This window comes from Schistocerca gregaria, chromosome 1, assembly GCF_023897955.1.
Source record: "Schistocerca gregaria isolate iqSchGreg1 chromosome 1, iqSchGreg1.2, whole genome shotgun sequence".
NCBI classification, from domain to species: Eukaryota; Metazoa; Arthropoda; class Insecta; order Orthoptera; family Acrididae; genus Schistocerca; species Schistocerca gregaria.
In genome coordinates, this window is record NC_064920.1 from 540,786,753 (window position 1) to 540,809,753 (window position 23,001).

Genomic DNA, 23,001 nt, shown 5'->3' on the forward strand with positions numbered 1-23,001 from the left:
GAACCCTTTGCGAAATAATCGCCAATGACTTGTGCTACTGTCTTCAGTATCAAATACTTCCGTAGTTAGTGCAGATGTATTTGAAATGTACACTTCTCATTGTCACCACCTATCAGGTCTCAAATTTCATCCATAGTCTACCTTAACAAGAAATGCGATACTGCTTCAGTGAGTTACGTGTTACCTCGTACCTGTTGAGGGAGGCGTCATGAGTCGTCGTTGCATTTTCAGAGCAATTCTTCGCTCGAATCTGCAGTGAATTACAAATTCTTTCAGAGATATCTGGATCATCTCGTACATTTTAAGAAGACTGTACATTCACTACTCCAGTTCTTCAACCACATCAACAGCAGATTTGTGCAGTTCACTTTTGCAATAACCTCAAGCCAAAAAAAAAAAAAAAAAAAAATCCAGAGAATTGTTGTCAGGCAATCTTGGAGGCCAAGATACAGGCGCTGTCGGATCTGCCCATTTTGGATTATATAGGTACGTTATGTATATTTGTCTAGGTAGCATATTTAAGTGATTAACAGTGCAAGATCACGGGTAAATGTTAGCGCGCGATAAGCCATTGCAAATGTGAAAACCTGGTACCTAATAATTGGTATAAAAGCCAGAATGTTGAATGAAAGCATGCATTGTATCGTACAGCTATCGGTTGTCAGTTGTTGTACTTCGTCGGTCAATACAGGAACAGTTCATGCTATTTGTGGTTGACGCTAGAGTTTTCGTCTGTTGATGACCCATATGTGCTCGACTGGAGCCAGATCTGATGATCTGTAGAGCATGTTGAGTTACAACAGTGCTATGTGGGCGAGCGTTATCCTGTTGGAAAACACTCCCAGAAATGCTGTTCAAGAATGGCAGCGCAAGAGGTCGAATCACCAGATTGTCGTATAAATAAAGCCAGGGTGCCCATGCTGCCATAATTCTTGGTGTAAGTGTGTTCAGCACGCAGACAGGTTAGTTGCAGGCCCTCAACAGGCTTCTTTCTAATCAACACACCATCACTGGCACTGAGGCAGAACCAGCTTTCTTCAGAAAACACAGCAGACGTCCACCGTGCCCTCCAATGGGCCCTCGCCTGACACCACTGACGTCGCAGGTGGTCTGGTTTGGGGTTAGTGGAATGCACACTACAGGGCGTCTGGCTCAGAGTTGTCCTTGAAGTAATGGATTTCTACATTTCGTTGTCACTGTGGTGCCAACCGCTGCTGAGACTGCTGCTGTAGACGCTGTACGATACGCCGAGCACGATGGTCTTGCGACCGTACATTCTCGTGACCACAGCTGCCAGCCATCATGTGTAGTGGCTACATTCGTGCCGAGTCTTTCTGAATATCCAAGAAGGAAGTGAGGTGTTGATAACGGCGACTTTGCGGCCTTAATGGTATTCTAGACTAACATCAACTTACCACGTCCAGTCTCAAAGCTGACTAATGCTCACGACCGCTCCATCTGTAGTTAGAGCAGACCTGATTTGAATCCTTTACTACCGCCACTGTTATGCGACTGTCGCGAAATTTGAATAGACATTTTTCAGTTGTAGAAACACGCCTGTATATAATGTAACGTTCTTTAATAAAAAGAATTAGAAAGATTGCGATAACGTTGAATGAAGTCTGATCTGTCGTGTGGATACAGAACTCGAATGGTCGTGTTGCGTATTGTAAGTGCAAGTGGTGTGCTTACTCTGTCTTATTGTTAGCAAAACTTTACGAATCGATTGGGGAATACAGCTCCCAATACCAATAACGATACAGTCGCTCAAAAATACATTCAGCCCCTTAGACACTGAATCATTTGGCCCTGTTCAAAACTGATAACCTTGGTCCTTGTGCATATATCAAATAAATTATCTTACCTCTAGAGCAGCAACGGTGGAACGCGATATATTCTGATCTCTCACAAAAAATTTGAATGCCATCTACAGGCTCAGCAGCGTGCAATGCTTGAAATGCGCATGAAATTCTTTTGGCTGATAAACGAGAACACTTAAGAAAATCCAACTCCTTTAAAAGATATGACCTGGACTGGAAGGCGGTACTGATTATGGTGAGTTAGTAACACTCCGTCTTTTAACAAAATTATATTACAAGTTTGGCTTTTCAAAAGTATCTGACAATTGAAGCTGCATTACTCACAATTGATTGGCAAGCAGTGAGATTTAAGCAGCAAGTATTATCTTAGTTCATTAATCCAACATAAATGCAAATCATCAAATTACACACAGCTCTGTTAACAAATCTTAATAAATGAAATATCTAACGAGACTTTTTATAAACACCGTTTACATATATTCTGGGGTTAGCCGACAATTAAAAATTAGTAGCAAACTCATCTATGCTAACGCGCTGGCAAAAAACAGAAATCATAATTATTTATATTTTTACCTTGCTTACCTGAAGACTTCTGCTTCCATGTTAAACAATATTGACATACCTAAATTAATCTAACTCTCGGTGGCTTCACACACAAAAACTGCCTGCTCCACCGTCTTTCCCTCACAGACAGCTACCTACTACTGCCGCCCAGCGCTCTCGTAACTCCAACAAAGCAGTATCTTTAGCTCTGCTGTCGCGCACAGTCAGCGATCTGCATTATCGAGCCTATCAGAGACATTCTTAACGGATATAAGTGCAGATATTTTTATTTGTGATACATTAATACGGACAGAAATAAGTGTGTCTGTTGATCTCTCTCTGCGTTGAACAGTCTCCCACATATGTCACATAACTGAGGCTCTAAGGGCTAGATGATGGTAAGTCATATTAAGAAAATTTCAGAGGCAAGGTGTGCGCTTCCTTACCTGAGTAGTTAGAGCGTTTGACTACCATGCAGCCAGCCTGATTTCATTTCCAACCGAGTAGGGGTTTTCTCCGCTCGAGGAAAGGGTGTTGTGCTCTCCTTTCATAAACGTCGACACGCAAGACGCCAATGTGGCGTTTTACTTCTGGCGGGTGAACTTCTGTAAGTGGGGACCTCCAACCATCAATGCCAAAAGATCTTTCATTTTTTTACTGGAGAGATGTAAGAAGATTCAAAAAATTTCATAAATCAGGTTACGCACTTATGAAGTATGTTCATTGTATTATACGGTAAGATAAGGTAAGGTAATATATTGTTATCACATGAAATAGAACATTTATAACTACTGCACATAGTGGAAAAATAGTATTATGTATAAGGAAGACATAATTTTGTGGCTTATCATTGTATATCACCGAAATTTCAGTGTCAACATTTGGCTTCACTGATCACAATTCACGTTGCTCTCAGCTTAATATAAGATATTGCCATCTGTTAACTTGGGTTCATCAACCTGCTCGATGGCTTCATACTCAATCATGGATATATAATGTGCTCTATGTGCTGTAGGTATTTAGGAAAGCAGGTCCATGACGTCAGACAGTTTCTTATGTCATGTAAGAATAGGCCTACGATATTTTTAGTGTCATGGTCATAATGCATTACGTCTGTGTAGGACTGTCACACTTCTTGACATTAATTTCACAGGAGTCTCCGTGAAAAGTGTGCTTCAGAAAAACTGGATCAGGGTTTGGGGCCAAAAATTTGAACACTATGGCTTCTGAAAATTTAGTCAAATGTACACGAATTACTGTGTTTTTTGGTATGTTAGGAGTTAAGTATGCCTCCTTACAGAAGAATAATTTCGGAAGTTCCTAGTTACATGAACCTACGAAACTAATCTGAAGAGTACAGCAAAATAACACCTATGTAATGGCAAGCCACAATAACCCCTACAGAAAGGACCTAGTGGTGCCTACTACATGTGTAACAATGATTTACAGTCGGTGGGCTCCAGATAAACATTTTACACTGAAGAGCCAAAGAAACTGGTACACCTTCCTAATATCGTGTAGGCCCCCCGCGAGCACGCAGAAGTGCCGCAACACGACGTGGCATGGACTCAACTAATGTCTCAAGTAGTGCTGGACAGAACTGACACCATGAATCCTGCAGGGCTGTGCATAAATCCGTAAGAGTACGAGGGTGTGGAGATCTTTTCTGAACAGCACGTTGCAAGGCATCCCAGATATGCTCAATAATATTAATATCTAGGGAGTTTGGTGGCCAGTGTACGTGTTTAAACTCAGAAGAGTGTTCCTGGGGCCACTCTGTAGCAATTGTGGACGTGTGGGGTGTCGCATGCTGGAATTGTCGAAGTCCAATGCACAATTGACATGAATGGATGTAGGTAATCAGACAGGATGCTTACGTACGTGTCACCTGTCAGAGTAGTATCTACCGTATCAGAAGCCACAAATCACTCCAACTGCACACGCCCCACACCATTTCAGAGCCTCCACCAGCTTGAACAGTCCCCTGCTGACATGCCGGGTCCACGGATTCATGAGGTTGTCTCCATACCCGTACACGTCCATCCCCTCGACACAATTCGAAACGAGACTAATCCGATCACGCAACATGCTTCCAGGCATCAACAGTCCAATGTCGGTATTGACGGACCCAGGCGAGGCGTAATGCTTTGTTTCGTGCAGTCTTCAAAGGTACACGAGTGGGCCTTAGGCTCCGAAAGCCCATATCGATGATGTTTCGTTGAATGGTTCGCACGCTGAAACTTGTTGATGGCCTAGCATTGAAATCTGCAGCAGTTTGCGTCCGGTTTGCACTTCTGTCACGTTGAACGGTTTTCTTCCGTCGCCGTTGGTCCCATTCTTGCAGGATCTTTTACCGGCCACAGCGATGTCGGAGATTTAATGTTCTACCGGATTTCGGAAATTCGCGGTACTCTCGTGAAATGGTCGTACGGGAAAATACCCACTTCATCGCTATCTCGGAGATGTTGTGTCCCGTCGTTGGTGCGCCGACTATAACATCACATTCTAACTGAATTAAATACTGATAAGCTGCCGTTGTAGCAACAGTAATCGATCTAACAACTCTGCCGGACACTTGTCTTCTATAGGCGTTGCCGATTGCAGTGCCGTATTCTGCCTGTTTACATCTATGGTTCAAATGACTGAGCACTATGGGACTTAACATGAGGTCACCAATCCCCTAGACCTTAGAACTACTTAAACCTAACTAACCTAAGGACATCACACACATCCATGCCCGAGGCAGGATTCGAGCCTGCGACCGTAGCAGCCCCGCGGTTCCGGACTGCAGCGCCTAGGACCGCACAGCCACTGCGGCCGGCGCTGTTTACATCTCCCTGTATTTGAATACGCATTCTTATATTAGTTTCTTTGGCGCTTCGGTGTAGAAATTGTCCCATAGTTATGGTTGCATTAAATATTAGTATTATTTGAAAGTAGTAAACGTTCTACACTGTGACGATAAGCCAAGTAATCGCATCCTGTAACGTGGCATGCCCCATAATACATAATGTTAATGGCTACCCCTGATGATGTCGCGATATCATATGGATTTGACTGATCATACACATTTACAAGCACATTAACACACTTTCAAAACAATCGCTATCTTATTTGTGCCACAACGCTATTTTTCATCCGAACATGTTGCACTGTTTCCTCTACAAGACGCAATTTTGCTGCAGCTTACCACACCCACGCAGATATGAAAAATGTAAAAATCTTAATATTGCTCGGTGTGTGACTTATCGTAATCTGCCCCCCCCCCCCCTCCCGACCGCCTCAGTTTACTACCCAATGCTTCCTGCATGGTCGTAAATGCACCATTAGGTGGACCAACCCTGTCAGTATAGAGTAACGTTATGCGTCCACGCTTCAACTTATTAGTTGCTGCTCAGTGTAAAGTAAACATTAATGGCTTGCTGTTGCCAAATGTAAAAATGTACGACTTGGGGGTAGGTGTAATTATTGGTCTGCGAATCATGTAAATACTGAAATGATGTTCAGTACAGCATTCTCCGTCACCAACAGAAATATCTGTACATATATCAGCAACACCCTATATATTTTTGCATATTAATTAGCAGCAACATGTGCTAGTGCCCATCATGCATATACCACATTCCACAAGCAAGGACCAGGATGAATTTTGGGAACTTAGCCGAAAAGTTTACTTTTCAAATACATTTGTACTAACTGGGACAATAGTTCTCAATGAAATCAGTGGCTGTTCCTACTATTATCGTATACTTTCGCCTGTTGTCAGTTTCCACTATTAATTATGTCCCAAAGTGTATAAGAAAATCATAATTCCTAGTTGCACGTTACCAAGTAATTGGATTTTACGAGACTGAGTGGCGACACCAATGAAATACTCCTTCACCAAGGACTCCCTCACCTCCTGTAAGACGTGGCACTCGTAAGACGTATGCGTATGTGATTCGCCATGACGAGACACCAAACACTATTGTCTGCAATATTAAGGATGATTTCATTGTAGATTTTTAATAACAGATTAGTCACGTTGGACCCGTCATAATGCACCTAGCGAGATGCGCCGTGGTAAGTCGCCGAAGTCGAAATCGTTAGTTGCTGGTTTAAAATGCCCGTTGAAACAGCCCCGACTTCGGTGTATTGCAGTATCCTAAAATCGATTAAGGCAAATGAGGGAATAGTTCCATTAGTACTATGCTGTCCACATGATAGCGTCAGAATGTAGTTAATTGCTGATAAGTTTTTCATACGGTAAACCCAACGCCACCAAAGAAACGTGAAATCTTTGTAACATCAATGTCAAACTATTTCCTAACTGAGCGCAAGAGACTATGGGTTTCTTGTCTATACGAATGCTCCTGTACAACAAGTGAAAATGTATGTGTGCAGTTTTCATATCCTCTCTTATATACTTTGAATTAATCCCTCACGTACGTAGCAGCGGTGGGAAATCTGACCGGTTAAAACCGGTACCGGTATTTTAGTTCTGAATAACAGGAATTTCTCTGTATTTGTTTGGTCTAGGTTATAACAGGCTTTTTAATTTTTTACTGATAAACAGGTGAAAAAGACAGGCAGCTGCTGTGCTGAAGTTTTTGGTTTTTTAATGTTTTTTAATGAGTATCGTGTGCTCGTAAAATTTACATTGCTTTGAAATAATGCATTATTACAAAAACGGGAAAAGCGAACAATGTTATTTTTAATAACACCGATCGTTAGAAACCAGCAAAAACATATGACGTAAGAACCAGTACAGCTTTGCTGCGACAAATGTATCTGTTGCCTTATAATGTGGCTTATTAAACGGTATGCGAGTACGTGCAATGTGGAAGGCTAGTCTCCAGCTGGTCTATATGTCAGTTTCTCGCTGTCTTCTTATTGTTACATTGCAGAATGGCACCATCCGTAGTCTGAAAATATTTCACGAAGTGCAGTAGCAATCAAGTACAATCCATCATTTGCTTTAAAAGATTGAAAATGGGAGGAGGCTGAACAAACGTGCCGACATCATATAAGTAGAAAATGTCCACAAAGTTCATTGGGAAAGAAGATATATTTATTTTATTTATTTATTGCTCCGTGGGACCAAATTACGGAGAAGTCTCCATGGTCATGAAACGAGTCAATACATGAAATTATAACACGATAGTAGAAACAGATAAAATGAAATATAAGTACAGTAACATATTCAGGCGACAATTCGTAAGTTTAAATAAAGTAAGTCAACAATGTAACACTGGAATTTGCTTAATTTTTCAGCTCTTCCAGGAGCTCCTCGACAGAATAGGAGTGAGCCATGAGGAAACTCTTCAGTTTAGGCTTAAAAGTGTTTGGGCTTCTGCTAAGATTTTTGAGTTATTGTGGTAGCTTATTGAAAATGGATGCAGCAGAATACTGCACTCCTTTCTGCACAAGAGTCAAGGAAGTGCATTCTACATGCAGATTTGATTTCTGCCTAGTATTAACTGAGTGAAAGCTGCTAACTCTTGGGAATAAGCTAATATTGCTAACAAAAAACGACATTAAAGAAAATATATACCGTGAGGGCAATGTCAAAATTCTTAGACTATTGGATAGGGGTCGACAAGAGGTTCTCGAACTTACACCACACATAGCTCGAACAGCCCGTTTTGAGCCAAAAATACCCTTTTTGAATCAGAAGAATTACCCCAAAAAATAATACCATATGACATAAACGTATGAAAATATGCGAAGTTGACTACTTTTCGTGTTGAACTGTGACTTATTTCAGATACTGTTCTAGTGGTCAATAAAGCAGCATTTAGTTTCTGAACAAGATCCTGAACATGGGCTTTCCACAACAGCTTACTATCTATCCGAACGCCTAGGAACTTGAACTGTTCCGTCTGGCTTATAATATGCCCATTCTGTCTGATCAAAAAATCGGTTCTTGTTGAATTGTGAGTTAGAAACTGTAAAAACTGAGCCTTACTGCCACGAACTTACTTCATGAACTACATTATTTGATAGTGTTTCAATATTACACACAAGATCCTTCACTACCAAGCTGGTGTCATCAGCAAACAGAAATATTTTTGAATCACCTGTAATAGTAGAAGGCATATCATTTATATAAACAACAAATAGCAGTGGCCCCAGTACCGACCCTTGGGGAACGCTCCACTTAACAGTGGACCCATTGGGACTGAACATCACTACCACTCTGAGTATTGCGGAGAATTACCTTCTGCTTTCTCTTCTTAAAGTAAGAGGCGAACCAATCGTAAGCTACTCGCCTTACTCCATAATGTCCAACTTCTGTAATAATATTTTGTGGTCAACACAGTCAAGTCTTCGTTAAATCAAAGAAAACAACTAGCGTTCGCAAACTTTTATTTAATCCGTCCAAAACCTCACAGAGAAAAGAGAATATAGCACTTTCAGTTGTTAAACCATTTCTAAAACCAAACTGTACATTTGACAGCAAAATATGTGAATTTAAATGCTCCAGTAACCTTGTGTATACAACCCTCTCGATAACTTAAGCTAACACCGATGGTATAGAAATAGGTCTATAATTGACAACATTATCCTGTCTCCCTTTTTATAAAGTGGCTTCACTACCGAGTACTTTAATCGGTCAGGAAACCGACCACTCCTAAAGGAAAAGATACAGATATGGCTAAGTACTGGGCTAACATACATAGAACAATACTTCAGTATTTTGCTAGATACGACGTCATATCCATGAGAGTTATTGGTCTTTAGTGATTTAATTATTAACTCAATCTCCCTCTTGTCAGTATCATGGAGGAGCATTTCAGGTAACAGTCTCGGAACACTTTTTTTCTACGACCGCTATATGATTCCCTGTTGGGACTAGGTTTCTATTTAATTCACCTGCTATATTCAGAACGTGATTATTAAATACTATACATATATGCGACTTAGTAACACGGACATTCCCACTACGCACTGATTCTATATCCTTGACCTGTCTCTGCAGACCAGCCCCTTCCTTTATAACTGACCATATGGTTTTAATTTTATCCTGAGACTTAGTTATTCTATCTGCATACCACATACTTTTTGCCTTCCTAACAAATTTTTGAAGCACCTTGCTATACTGTTTGTAATGGGCTGCTGCATTTAGATTTTGACTATTTCTAACTTTTTGATATAACTGCCACTTTGTTCTACAGGATATTCTTATCCCTCTAGTCAGCCAACCAGGCTGTCTGTCTGTGCTAGTACCCTGTTTTGAACGTTCTAACAGAAAGCAACTTTCAAAGAGCACGAGAAAAGTCTTGAGGAAAGTATTATATTTATCGTCTACTGTATCAGCACTATAAACATCCTGACACTCTTGTTCCTTGATAAGGTTTACAAAGATTTCTACAGCAACTGGATCAGCTTTCCTAAAAAGTTGATAACTACTGTGTATTTAACATGTGTTGCAGCACAAAAATCTTTTAGAGTTAAAATTTGTTCATCGTGATCTGAATGGCCATTCACCTTTTTGCTAACAGAATGCTCTTCTAGTAATGAGGAATGAACAAATATGTTGTCTATGGTTGTTCTACTGTTCCCTTGCACTCTCGTTGGAAAGAAAACGTTTGCATAAGATTATATGAATTAAGGTCTACCAGCATCCTTTTCCTTGCACAATCACTTATACAATTAATATTGAAGTCACCACATATAACTAACTTTTTGTATTTCCTATAAAGTGAACCAAGAACCTCCTCTAGCTTTAGCAAAAATGTTGTGAAATCGGAGTCTGGGGATCTATAAATAACAACAGTTAGAAGTTTAGCTACACTAAATTTAACCACACCTGCACAACATTCAAACACCATTTCAGTGCAGTACTTTGAAACATCAATTGACTCAAATGGGATACCGTTTTTCACATATATGGCTACTCCCCCACACCACAAAGAGCTCCTAGAAAAGCTGCCAGCCAACCTGTATCGTGGTAAAGGAAGCCTCTGAATTATCTCCTTATTTAAGCAATGTTCAGATATACCAATAATTTGAGTCAATATCTATAAGCAGTTCACAAATTTTATCTCTAATACCTTGTATATTTTGATGAAATATACTATTTCCCTCATTAATCGGATACCTAAGCTTTGTCGAAAGTGGTTTCTTTGTTAGAGATACTTCCCTTAAGCAGGAATACCTATCAGCTGACTTCAATCTAAAAAGGGTACAGCTCTAGCACCCACTACTACAGGAATTTTCCCGTGAGTGATCCCACCACCCACACCTATGCTGTCACCTATAAGCTTTGCCAACCTCCCCTTTCCATACCTGTTGAGGTGCAGGCCATGTCTGTGAAACCCGTCCTGCTGATAGACTCCACCAATACCACTGAAATGTGACTCGTGCCTTCTGTCATCAGAGCACCCCCAAGTCTCATGTTATCACGCCTGACGGCTGTATTAAGATGAGGCCGATCGTGACGCTGAAACAGTTCCACGAAATGCACATTCGTGTTGCCAGTCTGAGTGGCTATCTTTTCCAGGCCACCATCTATGCCATACTCGCCATCCCTGCCAATACTATTACCAGGCCCACCCACAATCACTACCTGATCGTCTTTGGTAAAATCCCTACATAACCCCCCTATGTTAAGTCACCTGAGCCAATCCTGCATTAGGCTTCACAATGCTGGTGATCTGGTACTCACTCTCCAACACTTCCTGCAACTGCTGGCCTACACCTCTACCATGAGAACTACCTAACAGCAGAACCTTCTTCTTCCTCTTAGACTTTGCAACTGTCCTAACCCCCGTAACTGCTGAGGTCTGCTGCATACTTTCTACATCTACAGCTACTAGAGATTCCTCTCCACTAGACTGTGACAGTTGGTCATATCTATTGCAAACATCAATAGTAAAACTATCTGAAAATCTCCTTCTCCTAGCAGATCTCTTGCCAACAGCCAGCTCCCATTCCCCAACCCCCTTCTCCCTCCTCATCCTATCTAGCTCCTCCTGTGCGTTTTTCAGCTGCACCTGAAGGGCACAGATTTTACGCTCCTGCTCCTCTATCAACTTACTCTTGCTACATAACCTGCAGTTCCAGGAGAGGATCTCACCAGAATGCCCACTGACTTCCTCACTGCATTCCCCCAGTGAAAATACTTCGAACAAGTCTCACACCGCAATCCACTACTCACGAACCTACGGCAAAGCCCACACTTCTCACTCATGGTAAAATTTTACAGGTATTGAAACAAGAAAACTACTTTATGTAAGTTCCGCTACTACAATAAGATGATGTTAAAAACTGACTACAATAATCACAAACTTGCTCTACTAGAGAAGTAACTACTGTTATTGACAGTATTAATCAAAAACAAATGACAATATAACAAAAGACTAACACAGAAAGAAAATCAAACGTCTAATGACACAGTAACGAAACTGAAAGCAGGTTCCAAAAATTTCTTCTGAAATTATTTCACCAGAAAACAACAAGAACACCGGTTGAAGACTACTAAAGTTCCTAAATAAACCACTATACACAAACAATTAATTAGTACTTAGCTTTCGATGCGCCGCTGCAGCTGCAACTGGTCAGCGCGGAATGTAAACACAGGTAAGAGGTTAAATTGCTCAATACGAAACACTCTCAAATATCAGGTCACAACACAAGAAAGGCAGAGGTGAATGAAGAAACCACTAATAAGTCACTTATATAGTAAATATTATCACAAAAGCAGTTAAAATATATATCTGAAACCTAAAAATATATGAAAACTTAGAGAGCGATCTCCCACAGTCACGCGCTTATGACGTCCTTGATATTCCAATAATTTTATCGATGTACTGTTAACTTGGGATAATAACTGATTCCTTAGTTTCGTGGTTGGTTCACAATGAAAAACTGGTTGTTTGCAAAAGTGACGATGCAGGGAAGTCATCAACTTGTGAACTTTGGCTCTTTTCGTCGCCGCCACCTTCACCATCTTTGCTGGCGACAGTGAAACAAGAGTTCTCTCACAGCCGCAACTCTGTATCGATCGAGATCTCCTGCTTTTTCACCTTCATCAGAATGTTTTAGTCTTTATACGAAGTCTTCGTTTCTTACTGGAAATAACAGCAATAAGAATCCGAAAGTCGTTGATTTCAGAGCGATTTATTTTGAGCGGCTTTAACAGTCAGGTTAAACTAGACGTAAAAATCCTGTGTATGCAAAATCCGGTTGTTTCAACGATAACCATCATCCCGAGTATGTAGTATGGGAAAAAATTGGACCAGCACTGTGCGTGTTTTCCGAGTGCTCGAATGGAGAGAATTGTGAGCGGATGTGGGCCAAGTAACGGCAACTGCGCTGGTGACTCACACTCATCTTCGGGAGGCCCTCGGCCAGAGGACAGCCGTTGCTAGCCGCCTTGTTTATCGCGCAGGGCCGGGTCAACACCCTAGGGACGCCAGCTTGTCCAGAAGAAAGCACCCGCGCGCTCCGTGCTCCATCACCCCACTTAACTACCCAGCCTGCAGGCCACGAAAACACGCACAGAGACGTGACGGCGAGTTCTCCTGATGTCGTCACAACCGAAAATTCACAGACGTAGTATTGGCGTCATTGTTCCAGGAAAACAGCTCCATCCTCCTACTCGAATTCATGCTAAACTGTCAGCTCTTGAGGAAAATATTCTCGGTTATCTTATCGCGTCAAATTAGAATAAAAATTCTGACTTTAGACGATAACCTCCATTGTCTTCGCCAGAAACAACTGACCGTCGTCACGCTGTCATCGATTGTAGTGATGTACGCAATGGAAGGTGCGTCCTCTTGGTACAGTGACGTCCCGCTAAACTGCATGTCGAACTGCGGCTGTCAGATCGATTCGGACAAAGATATTCGCACTCCCTTTCTTGTCTAATTTCAACTTAGTGAAGTGTCAATCTAACGCAAGAGCCTACTTGATCGCATGTTCCATATTACTGGAGCAGAACAGAACAGAAATGTTTCGAAAATAGTGAAAAAAAGGGAGAAGATTCTGCTTTGTCATTTCACAACTCTACAGTTAACAAAACAAGTTGATCAGAAAATTTATTCTTCTTTGTCACTTATGCTTTACTCATATATTCCGTCGTCCAAAACACCGCTATGGGAAGCACCAAAAGTCGATATATTAGGTACTGTACAGGCCAAACATCGTTTGCTCGCACATGCCTCTACTGTTGATAAAAATTAGAAATGAACTGCTAGAATGTTCTGAAAGTATAAATTAATATTTAATGTGTGTATGACCACCTACTTACCGATCTCAAACTAAATACGAGTTTGCTGACTTGATATCTGAATTGATGCGTTGCCTGCGAGCACCAATGTTGCCATTGTATGTCTGAGACACACGCTCAGCAGATGTGAACAGCGGGTGCAATTGCAACCACATCTGACGGGACTGCATCGTTTGTGATGGCGCCAAGAGCTTAAGGACCGGGCTAACAAGCAGTGGCATCGCGCGCTCCTGGTCGTACTCTCCTCCAGCTCTTTGAACACGGTACACTCAGAGCTCAACATTTTGGTGAGACTGTACTGTTCCCCATGTGCTTCTTTTCAGTGGTGGATTCGATCCTGGCTTTATTTTTATGAATGACACTACGTGACCGCATAGAACAGTGCAGGTCGAGGACTCCTGGAACGAAATGATATTCAGCGCATGGCCTGGCTTGCTAGTTCTTCCGACTTAAATCCCACCGAGAATGTGTGGGATGCGTTTGGGGGGGGGGGGGGGGTGCGGATGTGGGAGGGGGGGGGGGGGGCGTATTGCAGCACTCCGACAAGCACCAACAACCGTCTAGCTGTCATCAACCGCGCTGGTGGAGGACTGGAACACCTACAACAAGAACTTACCAACCTTGTGGCCAGCATGAAAGCATTTGCAGAGCATGCATTGCCTTCCGTGATGGTCACTCGCTCTAGAAGAACCATGTCCCACCTTCTATAACGTCCACGAGGCCGTCGCGAATCGCGGTGACTTAAGTCTGATTATTGCCATTTCTGTTCGTCTCACTACGAATTTCTTTCAGTTACTGTCTGTAATACACTACTGGCCATTAAAATTGCTACACCACGAAGGTGATGTGCTACACATGCGAAATTTAACCGACAGGAAGAAGAAGCTTTGATATGCAAATGATTAGCTTTTCAGAGCATTCACACAAGGTTGGCACCGGTGGCGACACCTACGACGTGCTGACATGAGGAAAGTTTCCAACCGATTTCTCATACACAAACAGCAGTTGATCGGCGTTGCCTGATGAAACGTCGTTGTGATGCCTCGAGTAAGGAGGAGAAATGCGTCCCATCACGTTTCGCGACTTTGATAAAGGTCGGATTGTAGCCTATCGCGATTCCGGTTTATCGTATCGCGACATTGCTGCTTGCGTTGGTCGAGATCCAATGACTGTTAGCAGAATATGGAACCGATTGTTTCAGGAGGGTAATACGGAACGCCGTGCTGGATCCCAACGGCCTCGTATCACTAGCAGTCCAGATGACAGCCATCTTATCCGCATGACTGTAACGGATCGTGCAGCCACGTCTCGATCCCTGAGTCAACAGATAGGGACGTTTGCAAGACAACAACCATCTGCACGAACAGCTCGACGACGTTTGTAGCAGCATCGACTATCAGCTCGGAGACCATGGCTGCGGTTACCCTTGACGCTGCATCACAGACTGGAGCGCCTGCGATGGTGTACTCAACGACGAACCTGGGTGCACGAATGGCAAAACGTCGTTTTTTCGAATGAATCCAGGTCCTGTTTACAGCATCATCATGGTCGCATCCGTGTTTGACGACATCGTGGTGAACGCACATTGGAAGCGTGTATTCGTCATCGTCATACTGGCGTATCACCCGGCCTGATGGTATGGGGTTACACGTCTCGGTCACCTCTTGTTCGCATTGACGGCACTTTGAACAGTGGATGTTACATTTCAGATGTTACGACCCGTCGCTCTACCCTTCATTCGATCCCTGCGAAACCCTACATGCACGATCGCATGTTGCAGGTCCTGTACGGGCCTTTCTGGATACAGATGATGTGCGACTGCTTCCCTGGCCAGCACATTCTCCAGACCTGTCACCAATTGAAAACGTCTGGTCAATGGTAGCCGAGCAACTGGCTCGTCACAATACGTCAGTCACTACTCTTGATGAACTGTGGTACCGTGTTGAAGCTGCATGGGCACCTGTACCTGTACACGCCATGCAAGCTCTGTTGAAAAACTGAACACAGATCAATCGAGAATACAGGAAGAAGTTGTGTGGAACTATGAAAAAAATAAGCAAAATATACCAAATGAGTAGTCCATGTGCAAGATAGGCAACATAAAGGAGGGTGTGAGCTCAGGAGCGCCGTGGTCCCGTGGTTAGCGTGAGCAGCTGCGGAGCGAGAGGTCCTTCGTTCAAGTCTTCCCTCGAGTGAAGAGTTTAATTTTTTTATTTTCAGACAATTATCTAAGTTCAGGCACTCACACATAATCAGCTTCGCTCTTCAAAATCCCAGGACATATTCAGATTTGCTTGAACACATGCAGGATTTGACGGTCTACACACGGAAAAATTTGAAAAGGTTAAAAACATATGATTTGACAGAGCATAGGAAAAACTGTGCGACAGTGAAACTGTTGCATTCATTTGTTCGGCCTGGGTGGCCGAGCGGTTCTAGGTGCTACAACCCGTTTTCTCGGTTGATCTGTGTTCAGTTTATTCAAGGTCTATCATTGTGCCAACTTATAACTAAATCTGAGGGGGGTGCGATGGGGAGGTTCCCTTGTCAGAGCCATTTGAACCATTTTATTCACCAACCTTGCTTCTAATTTCACCGAAGGTGGTTTTAAACTTTTCCGTGTACTGAGTCAGTCCTTCAGACAGTCATCTTTTTTTAGATTTCTTCATATTTTTCGCCTTAGCTTTCCTGCATGTCATTTCGTTTTTAAGTGACTTGTATTTCTGTATTCTTGAACTTTACTGGACATTTTTGTAAATCTTTCTTTCGTCTATCAACTGAAGTATTTCTTCTGTTACCCATGGTTTCTTCGCAGTTACTATGCGAGTAATACAGAGGTGACTGGTCTAGGATGTAAATATCTCGGCGACGTCCTCTGCAATCTCTTAGTCGCTCAATGTCGAGAGCCAGCTTCCGTGGCCTCTAAGACTGAAATTGTAGTCGCAGTTGAAATTATTGGTGCACAATATGTTCTCTGCGGCTTCTTTGATGATAAGTGTCTCGTTATGTCGATGTACGGGACAAGATTTCTGTTGATTTCTGTTTGGTCTCAGTGTACAAAAATAGCTTACCTCGGGACATCGGCTATAATCTTTGCGGTGCATCGAATCGAGGTCTCGATGTTGAGACTGCTGAGATATTCACCGACATATTTACATTCTTAGCAAACGCAGATGCGAACACAATTTCTGGGACCTGTAGACAACGGAACCTGGCGAAGACAGTTGAGGTTATCGTCCAGAGTCCTAATTTTAATTCCAACTCGACTTGGCGAGGATATTCAGGATACTTTGAATTTGATATCTTCGCGAGTAACTTCATTGTCGTACGCTGTCAGTTCTTCTTGAAGACTCTTTCAGGCTCTTGTAATAACACTTACGAAACTGAACCGTATTACCTGCACTGATGGAAAACTATTGTTGTTGTCTACTCCAAGGAAGAGAACGGGCTGTATGAGACCCGACCGATTAAAAATTTCATGGTTTTTTCCCAGCTCAGTACCCCAGTAGTCTAAGGGGGGGGGGGCGGCGGGGGAGGAGTCCCTATGGTTGGAACATTGGGATTGAGATTATTTTATTTCTAGGACAATATAGTCCGTTTCCCTAGACAATAATTAAAATTTTTTGTATGTGCATGGATCTATGTGCATTTGAAACTGTTCTTCACAAGCAACTTTTAATCAAATTCCGTACCTATGGAGTATCGTCACCGTTGTGCAGTTAGATTCGTGATTTTCTGTTAGAAAGGGCACAGTTTGTAGTAGAAAAAGGAAAACAAGTCATATTTGCCGTTTAGATATGATATTTGTGGTAACTGACTATAAACAATAAAAAGTGTCAGGTCTCCCACGTGAATAGTAAAAGGAATCCGTTAAATTTTTGTTACACGATAAATAACACAAATTCGGTAATACCTGGGGATTACAGTTACGAACAACTTAAACTGGAACCCTAACACTGACGAAGGTGAACCAAAGACTGCGTTTTATTGGCAGAAAACTTAGAAGATACAACTAATCTACTAAAGAGACTATGTAAATTACGCTTTTCCCTCTTCTTTTGGAGTATATTGCTGCGCGAGTAGCGGTAACAGTCATTAAAAACAAAGGTGTTTCTCGTTGCGGGGAGATTTTTTCACAAAATTTCAGTCACCAACTTTCCCTCCGAATGCTAAATTTTTGTCGTCTTCCATCTTCATAGGGATAAATGGCCATCGTAATAAAACAAGAGAAATTAAAGAACGTACGGAAACAAAATTTAAGTGTTCGATTTTCCCTCGTGCTTCTCGAGGTTCGAACGGTAGAGAAACGTTGCGAAAGTGGTTCGATGAACCCCCTGCGAAGCCCGTGACTATGAACTGCAGAGTAATCCTGTAGATGTAGATGTATGTGTAGATGTGAGTGTGGTTACGTAATTTGTGTGCTCGAATATGAGCATTGTGTGCACCAGTACGTTTGGTGCGAGTGTAGTAACACGTGATTCTCCTCATCCGGTGACCCGTAAAAGAAATTAACAGCGATGTAGCGACGATGAAGTGTTACAGATAATCAAACGACCGCCACTGGTAAGATTTATCGCAACTACGAAGTCACTCAGGGCCACGACGGAGCTTCTAGCGAGCCACTGCCATCTCGGCGTCTGTCTCGGTACCTGCGTACCAGAAACAGGCAGTTGCGTGACGCACCCATATAAATCCATTTTGCTGATTCACGCGCTCAGAAAAAGAAAAAAAAAAAAACATCAGCTGACAGTCGGCGGCGACCAATCAGGCGCCTACGTTACGGTAAACACGATCGCGAAAGCTTTGCGGAGGACAGTGAAACAGCTGTGAGTGGTAGGGTCGCAGGGGGAGACGGGAGGGAGTAGAGCTCACGGGCAGGTGCGAGCAGGGGCCTATCTGGCGAAGAAAAGCTCACAGGTGTCTCCCAGCGAGCTGCACAGGGCACAGTATTCGCTCCTGCTCTGATAAGATACCGAAGCAGGACGACAGCGTGTCTCTACGCTCGATGCCCGAAATTACTGCCTGCTTGTACGCTTGAAGTTTCGTACGCGCCTTGCCGTATCTGAGGTAAGTCGAAGCCATAGCCCACGTACCGCTTATTACTGCTAAGAACGTGCGGTGCTGAAGTCTCCGTTTCATTACTGGCAAGCACAATCTAAGTTTCGCACTTGTTAAGCTTAGCACCGGTTGCAATTTCGAATATGGACGTCACAGACGTCGTTTTATCGGTATGGAAGCTGGAGGCTGCAGAATTCTTTTGTCGAAATCGGACACGGTCTTTACGTAATTGTTATTTCTGAATAGTAACGGTACTGTGTAAAAATGTAAGTTTATTTTGGTAAAAGAATCTTCAGTAGCCAAGATCGCATTAATTCCCCTTTACTTTCGACAACCGGTTTCGACAGATGTACGAGGCGTATTTTTTTAAAGTACCGTTTTGAAATTTAAAAAGACGTGCTAAGAAAGCTCAATAATTTTATTTTTACATGAAAGCCTGTACCTTAATCTAATTTTCTACATAATTTCTGTCAATATTGAGGCACTTGTCATAACTTTGTACCAGTTTTTGAATACCCTCCTCGTAGAAGTCTGCCGCCTGACTTGTTAACCACTGCACCACCACTGTTCTGACTTCGTCATCGTCTTGAAGACGCTGACCGCCCAGGTGTTTCTTCAAGTGCAAGAACAGATGGTAGTCACTGGGTGCAAGATCGGGGCTGTACGGAAGACGATATAGAGTTTCCCATCGAAAAGATGTGATGAGATCTTTGGTCTGATTCGCCACATGGGGACGGGAATTGTCTTGCTGCAAAACGATGCCCTTGCTCAACTTCCATGGACTGTTGCTTTGATTCTGGTGTGACGTAGGCCACCCATGTTTCATCGCCGGTAACAATTTGGCTTAAAAAATAATCACCGTCGTTGAGGTACCGCTCAAGGAAAGTCAATGCACTGTCTAAACGTTTGGTTTTGTGCACATCCGTCAATATTTTCGGTACCCAACGTGCGCACTGTTTTCGGTAATTAAAGTGCTCGGTCACAATGCCATACAAAACATTAAGAGAAACATTTGGAAAGTCATCCCGCAAGGAGGAAATTGTAAAGCGTCTGTTTTCTCTCACCTTATTGTCCACTTCCTGCACCAAACTTTCATTAACGACCGAAGGAGACCCACTCCATTGTTCATCATGCACATTTGCGCGGCCATCTTTAAATGCTCGCACCCACTTTCTTACCATTCCATCACTCATAATGTTTTCTCCGTAAACTGCACAGGTCTCACGATGAATATCGAACGCTGTTAGGCCTTTCACACCAAGACATTTTATAACAGCCCGTACTTCACAGTCGGCAGGACTCACGATTATCGGAGGCATCTTAAACACTCAGTACACAACGTAAACAAGGAAGAATCAGACTGTAATGGCGTCAGTGCGTAGATTAAGGTACAGACTTTCATGTAAAATAAAATTATTGAGATATCTCAGCACGTGTTGTTTTAATTTCAAAACGGTACTTACTTAAAAAACACCCATCGTAAATGCCATGTTCTGGTCTTAAAAAACGTTTTGTTACTAAACCTCATACAAAGGTTTATCAAGAATAAAAATTTGCTGTTAAAAGCGCCGTGTGCACATATCCATGTCCATATAGGCAGCGCTCACACATGATCCTCAATTCTTATAACTCACAATAACTAACAATCATCTGTGAGCGCTACCTATTCGGAAATGGTCATGTTCACAAGGTACTTTTTAACTGTAATTGTTTTATTCGGGACAAATCTTTGTATGAAGTGCGATATTTTATCCACCATGATGAGAACGTGGTATGAGGCTCTAACTCACAGTGAACACGTTAACGTAACAGAATTGTTTTGAAGACCGGAAGATTACAGTTGTCTCTGACGAAACCGCTTGTCCAAGAACCAGAATAATTTATGTGATCTTGGATGTTGAAAGTTTTTATCAAGAAAAAAAGATCACTCTTCCCATTTTTTCCCAACATGAGAAAATTCAGGTAAGTTTACTTGTATAACAAAACACGCCACCACAGATGCGTTCGCCTGTACGGTGGCACTCGGCACATGCATAGCCGGTCCGAATCCTAGAAGTGAATTAAATTTTCACTGCCGGCATTTTGCTGGCAAGGGGCGGAGAGGTGGCGGCGCAGAGTTATCAATCATCGGATTTTGCTCGAATATTCTGGATTAAATTCCAAAACTCTCCGTAGCGAGGGTATGTGACAGTGTTGACAGTGATCCGTTCGTCGGAGGGCGATGCTAAACTTCTTGTTACTCGAGAGGTGTAGGCTAAGTCCTGGAACGAGGATTCATCCCCGACCTTCTGTCTCCATTACGTAACATAAACAAAACCCCTCACTATACACACATTCCTTACACTCCCCTAAACTCAACAGGTACTCTAAACAACACCCACTCGGTGCGAGGGAGACGGTGCGGCTATTATGCAGTCACCATCGGGTATCTTGCGAAGCGACCGTGAGAATAAGATAAAAGGAACATAGGGCACGTAAAGAGGCATACGGACAGTCAGCTTTCCTTCACTCCATATGCGAATGGAATAGGACAGAAAATCTCCAATACTGATACGAGGGTTGTTGAGTTATGCAAAGTACAGTGGTTTGCGGATTATCCATATAGATTTATTTACCTGCAGGGTATTTTAATTTGTTATTGAAGTCAAACTGCAATAATATCATTGATACCTAAAGGTAATCTGAATCCACACACACAGGCATATACGGGCTGTCCCACGAGGAATGATTAATCTTGAAAGATTTGACAGAAATTACAATTCGAAGCAGAAGAGCGTAGTAAACATGGATTCTAAAATGCGTGGATTGAGAGCTATGAGGACTTCATCTTCGCTACTGTGGAATGCATCTCTTCTGCTGAACGACTGCTCATAACTCTTACGATATGCAATTTAGGGCCCTTGCTTTTAGGAAAAAGTGCTCATAGCTCTTATGGTATGCTTTTTAGAGTCCATGTTTACTACACTTCTTTGCTTCAAATGATTGTTCCTGTCATATCCCATAATTTTGACCATTCCTTCTTGGACACGTTACGGTAGCACAAAAATGCTCTCTGATTAAAAGTATCTCGACTTTTTTTTTTGCATCAGTCTTCTGGCTCGTTTGATGCGGCCCACCACGAATTCCTCTCCTGTGCCAACCTTTTCATCTCAGAGTAGCAATTACAACCTATGTCCTTAATTATTTGCTGGATTATTCCAATCTCAGTCTTCCTCTACAGCTTCCTCTAATTCCATGTAAATTATTCCCTCATGTCTTAACAGATGTCCTATCGTCCTAATCCTTCTTGTTGTCAGTGATTTCCATTTTTTTCCCTCGAAGATTCTGTTGAGAAACACTCCGTCCCTCAACTTACCAGTCCACCTAATTTTCAACATTCGTCTCTAGCGCGACATATCAGATACTTCGATTCTCTTCTGTTCCGATTTTCCCGAGTCCACATAACAGTGAACACTAATATGACGTATGTCCATCCTCGACCTCTCTATAGTCTTTGACTCTCCTGATGACACTTTCAGTGAGATTTCCGAATGTCTGTGGAAGAATGGCAGTACATTCTTCCTCGGGTGCCAAAACCAGAAAAGGTAGTGATTTGGACACTGAGTTTGGAGCAAAGTCAATATTATAACTCACTGAAAATGTTCTCCAGTAGGTACAGTCGGTAATCTGGGCAGGCCAGTCCGTGTTAGGAATGGTATTGTCTCACAGATGGTGCTTTATGACAGGGCGCATTGTCATGCTGATACAGTCATCGTCTCCGAACTGGACCTCTGCTGTACCCAGTACACAGTGCTATAAAATGTGTTCATATCCCTCAGCTTTTAGCGTTTTATTATGCCAATAAAGGCACCACACCCTTCCCACGAGAAACACCCCTACCGCACACATGATGGCAGGTAACGTTCTCCAGCTGTTGATCAAACTCAAACACTTCTATCGGATTGCTACAGGGTACAGCGTGATTCACCACTCGAAATCACTCGTTTACAGTCGTCCAGCGTCCAGCGCCCAGTGCTATCGTACGTTACACCATTTCATCTGTCGCTTGCACTGACTGTAGGAATGTGTGGCTTAAGAGGAGCTCCCATTGTCATAGCTGCGCTGTTGGTAGCACATTTTGACAATGCTCGACGGGTCCTCTCCGCCTGTACATAAGGTCAAAAATGGTTCAAATGGCTCTGAGCACTATGGGACTTAACATCTGAGGTCATCAGTCCCCTAGAACTTAGAACTACTTAAACATAACTAACATAAGGACATCACAAACATCCATGCCCGATGCAGGATTCGAGCCTGCGACCGTAGCGGTCGCGCCGTTCCAGACTGTACCGCCTAGAACCGCTTGGCCACCCCGGCCGGCTACAT

General features: G+C 42.7%; 1 protein-coding gene across 2 annotated transcripts in view; it reads left to right on the forward strand.

The window, feature by feature from the left end:
- LOC126355684 (organic cation transporter protein-like) overlaps positions 1 to 23,001 on the forward strand; it is a 580,417-nt gene that overhangs the window by 409,906 nt on the left and 147,510 nt on the right. The window contains exon 1 of one of the 2 annotated variants that reach the window (XM_050006061.1): positions 18,390 to 18,645. The exons of the other annotated variant lie outside the window; for it this stretch is intronic. The gene's annotated coding sequence lies outside the window, so the exon portion shown is untranslated. Of the gene's footprint in view, positions 1 to 18,389; positions 18,646 to 23,001 lie in introns of those variants that run through there. 2 annotated transcript variants of the gene reach the window in all.